The 5,092-nt window shown below is 39.0% G+C and overlaps 1 protein-coding gene across 1 annotated transcript in view; it reads left to right on the top strand.

Moving 5' to 3' along the window:
- The window catches only part of SND1 (staphylococcal nuclease and tudor domain containing 1), a 496,769-nt gene that overhangs the window by 357,773 nt on the left and 133,904 nt on the right, over window positions 1-5,092 (top strand). The gene's annotated exons all lie outside the window — the stretch shown is intronic.

Below are 5,092 nucleotides of genomic sequence, written 5' to 3'. Positions count from 1 at the left end.
CTGCTGCAGCCTGCACTCCCCCCCCCACCCCCCCACATGGTGCTTTATAATGTAGTGCTGGGATTTGTATTCCCCTATAGCTGATGGTACATTCTGGTGTATATTATACAGCACAATGTACCGTCAGCTATAGGGGAATACAAATCCCAGCAATACATTATACACTGTATGTATAATGTATTGCTGGAATTTGTTGTATTTCTATATAGCTGGTGGTATTCTGCATTGCTCTGTATAGAGAACTACAAATCCCAGCAATAATAGATTATACAGTGGTGCAATGCGGAATACCACTAGCTATAGAGGAGTACAAAACCCAGCAATAGTACATTATACAGCGCAATGCAGAATACCGCCAGCTATAATGTACTATTGCTGGGATTTGTTGTATTCCTCTATAGCTGGCGGTATTCTGTATTGCGCTGTATAATGTACTATTGCTGGGTTTTGTAGTCTTCTATAGCCGGTGCCTTTCTGCATTCATTGCTGTATAATTTTACACTTTTCCTTTCACTATATTATACACCACACTTTATTTTTTTTATTTTTTACTTCCACCGCTCCAAGTTTGTTCCTGTGATGGACTACAATCTCAATACAAACTAGTAGTCCCATCACTGGAGCCATTTTTTAAAATTTATTTTAACCGATTAATAGAACTTAATAATCGGCTAACTAATCGATTTTGAAAATAATCGTTAGCTGCAGCTCTAGAGAAAAGTGTAATTGGTTTGGGAATATGGGAGGCTATAGTTCTGTTTTAAAGTGTTTCTAACTTGTCAGTGAGCCAGTTGATGTGAAGGAAACCCATATAGTTGTAATGTCCTTTAACTGTCCCCCTGTGTCACCTCATTTCTATCCTTTGCTTTGTCAGATCTGGTGTCCTCAAGAAAGTTTAACATTTTGTCAACCTTTAAAAAAAAATGTCCCTTTTTGTTTTTTAATTTGCTTGTCTTACCTTTAAACTGGCAATTATAGTATCAAACTCAATCTCTTCATCTCTCTCTCTCATATTTATCTAGTATGTTTTTCCTTTTTTGGATAGTCACTCCAAAGTAAAGAACAGCCATATTGTATGAGTCTATAATAAAATTCACAAATGTGAAGCTGATAGACTGACGGGTGTTAACTCTGCCTAAAAGGAAGCCTTTTTTATGTAGCTTCGTGCCCAACTTGCAGTCGTTGGGAATGTTTCTTCTATTTCAATACACTTTATTTAGCTTACATTATACTTCTGGTATCTGCTCCACATGCAGAAAAATAACCTAGACAATATTACAACTAATGTTCTCATTTTTTTACCTGGTAGTTTAGAAAGGTCATTGAGCCATAACTGACTATATTCCAGTATCATTTATTGCATTAGCCATGTTATTTGGATGTGCTAATACACAGGCTAATACACAGGCTGGGGTTACTGAGTCATACGTATCTTTATATATAACGGGGTTGGTAATGATAATATATTACTGTGCTGTACAGAGCTAACTTGCTTGTGTTTGTACAGGCACACACACACACCTTGAAATGTTATGAAGCAGAATTGAAGTGTGCATGGCGCTCTGTGACATCAAAGAGGACATTTTCTACCACCGTGCCCACACCCTGTAGCAATTATATTTCTTAAGCCTACACAACAATCTTGAATTAATGGGTTATGCAGCTACCTAAAGGTGATCAGGCACTGGCAAATCAAAGCTGTAAGAACAGCCCTGTATAAACCCTCTTACACATCCAGTCTCCTGCACTTTTTTGTACTTAACAGCAGCTATCTGGATGGGTTTTCTCATTGGCAGAATCTTGACAGATAGAGAATGGAGGAAGGAGCTGCAGCTGTAGGATTTTACGCTGGTGGCTATGCGTATGAAGAGAGTACATGTTCTGTAGAGCCAGTCCAACCTACGTTTTGGATTCACTTGACAAAAAGTTCAGTGTGACCGCTTGTGATTTACAGGTCATGCTGTCTGGTAACCTACTCATTCCAGTATTTGGTGGAGGCGCTACTAATTGATGCAATGTGGAGGATAGATTGAAGGATTTCATCAGCTTTGAATTCTGCAGTGGTGTTTTATAGAAATGAGAAACTGCTCATAGCATCACTGAAGCTCACCACACACATTACAGTCTGATTGTACAATCTCATTTAGATCTACCAAAAGCTATGTAGTGTGACGGCCTGTCTGACTGGATCCAAATTGATATGATAGATTAGGTAGGTTCTTGTATTACATAGATTTGGTAAATCTAAAGTTGATTGTACAGTCAGATTGCAACGTGTATGGTGACCCTTACATTTTGTATTACATGTCTTATGTGGTTTTGTATGCCATTTTAAGTCTGCTCTATATAGTAGATGCCAAGAGCACAGGTTTATTTATGTTTAATTACAGGATTTTTGTAATAGCTGTAAAATCAATTTCTGGGGTACATCACAGGACACGGGTCCCTCCACTCCGTCTTATGTGATTCCACTCTGTACTGCTTGCTACAAGTCTGAGGCAAGCTTGCAGTGGAAGGGGTCATAAAGGGCTGTCCTTAAAGCTTTGATTTGCCAGTGTCCAATGATTTGCTTGACCCATCCATTCAAGAAACTCATTTAAGTGCTCATTTAAGACAAAAACATTTTTTTTCCTGTAGAGGATCACCTAGATGGCAGGTGACGTGCCATGCTCTTAATTGTTCCATTTGTCAATGGCTTACGAAGTATTGGAGGAAGGATAAAGATGACATCTTTCCTGCTGGGATTTTGCTGCTCAGGTGTGAACAGGGACCATGTACTTTTAAAAACAAGCCATCATTGGCAGCTCCCATATTTCTTTCCTACCAGGGTACTTTTAATGTGCAAATTATGTGCAGTAATGTACATTTTGTATCAGTTTGATTCCAGAAGAGTGAATTTTGATTGGTAGGTATAGATTACTGCTTCTGGGAATTAGAACTTTTTATTGAATAATGCTGATTGCCACTATATTTTTGTCAACTCATTTATATTAACTGCAAATATTTCTATTCAACTCTGTTATTGATGAATACAAGTCATTTCTTTTTGTAAGCATGGTTTAAAAGGTGAAAAAAATTGCTTTGCACATGTTTTGAGATGGAAGCGAACAATCAAGCCTGTCTTTCTAATCTACTGTAAAGGAAACAAAAACTCGGCACGCAGATCTAAGTGCAGTATAAAAGTAACTGTTTAATAGGAAAGGAAAAAGTCATGCACTTACAGGAGATTTAAAAAAATCTTGTCTGTCACACATCAGATGGAAGTCCGATCTCAGCTGCTGGTCCAAGATTAGTTATCAGAATGGAAGGCACATGGAGAGAGCAGACTCCGGTCCCGCAAGATTCCAGTTCACCTGTGCTGGGAGACACAGATCTAGTCCAATGGCTCAGCACTGCTGTAGCTGGTTCTCCTCATGGCATGACGAGAGCTGCTTCCGGGTCGCCAGGTGTCAGACGTTGCTGGGTAATGCATTTCAGAGATATACCTCTTTTGTCAAGCCTAAGGCCTTGTTCACACCTAGGCGGCACTTCTTTTTGCGTGTACGTTTGGCACATTTTTATGCGCATGAAAATGCTCTGACATGAAGACACGCATTTTGACTGGCAGCTTAAGAAACATTGCGCACAATGAACGAGCGCAAAAACGCCTACCAAAATGTGCAACATGCTTCTGCTTTCTGGCGTTTCCATTGAAGTCTATGGGGAAAAAATGAGCTTGAAACTGCCAAAATAAGCTCATGTACTTTTTTCTGCGTTTGGCATTTTCCTGCTGGCATTTTGCTGCTCAGGTGTGAACAGGGACCATTATAAATCATAGGATTTCTTGTGTTGAGCATTTAAAAGCTCTTTTCCTACTGCTCAAAAATGCCTAGGTGTGAACCAGGCCTAAAGGTGGAGTGGGCAGAGACCTATATATAGGGGAGGGGGAACATTGAGCGCTTTGGCGTTAACTAGTAGAGAGAAACCCATATTGGTATAATACTAGCTAGGAATGCATCATAATTGACCGGAAATCTAAAAACAGAAACAATATTAATAATAACATTAAACTACAACTGTAAAAGACCATGTGATCTGGACACTGCTCTCTGTGCGCCTTCCATCCTGATAACAATCTTGGACCAGCAGCTGAGATCGGACTTCCGTGTGATGTGTGACATGTGAGATTTATTTATAAATATACTGTAAGTGCATAACTTTTTCCTTTTTATTAAATAGTTGCTTTCTATACTGCACTTAGATCTGTGCGCCGGGTTTCTATGTTTTCTTTATAGTGGTTCCATGGATGTTTCCCTTTCCAACTAACCAGGCTGCAGGATCAGTGCATACATCTTCTCTGGATAACCCCCAGGATAACTGGAGCTCCTTTAAGACTATTAATATACAGTCCATAAACAACCAATCTAGTTGGGCAAGTTGGTGACTTCTGTTTTATGTTTCTAATTTTCTAGTTTAGCTCTAATTTGCAGTGTAGTAACAACCAACACTGAGCCCTCTCCTTAGCCACAAAAATGAACTCAAACATTTGCCTTACCACAAAGAAGATATTGGTCATAGGCTAGCAGTTACATACCTATCTGTCATATCTAATGCATGTACTGCTGTAATACTGTGTTAAAAAAAAGAAGCAAAGTAAGCCTTACGGGTTAGACTGGCTGTAGACATGCTGTTTGGGAAGGTTTATTTAAAGATTTGCAAAATATTCAAAGAACACAAATGGAATTGTAGCTAAAAAATATTATTTTGGTTTCATAAAAAGGATTACCAAATCTGTTCCTGTCTATCAACTGATAATATTTATAAGGAATATGTGCTTCATCTTCAAATCTACCGAAACATCATCCTGTTGCCAGCCTTACTGCAGCTTTGGCATTATAGTTAAACTACTTCTACAGATGTAGCCATTTACAGGGAGGTCTCCATCCTCCACTGTTGCCAAAGAATAAAATGATATATGCATGGTGACCTTGCCATTCCTTCTCTGGTACTGAATAGGTTAATACAGTCCAGGATACCTGGGGGGACCCTCAAGCCTAATGACACATTAACAAATAGTTTTAGCTTTTCATCTTGAAAATGTTCACCCCTCCCC

This window comes from Nanorana parkeri, unplaced genomic scaffold (genome assembly GCF_000935625.1).
Source record: "Nanorana parkeri isolate BGI_ZX_2015 unplaced genomic scaffold, ASM93562v1 scaffold641, whole genome shotgun sequence".
Taxonomy (NCBI): domain Eukaryota; kingdom Metazoa; phylum Chordata; class Amphibia; order Anura; family Dicroglossidae; genus Nanorana; species Nanorana parkeri.
This window is presented reverse-complemented; position numbering and strand designations above follow the sequence as displayed.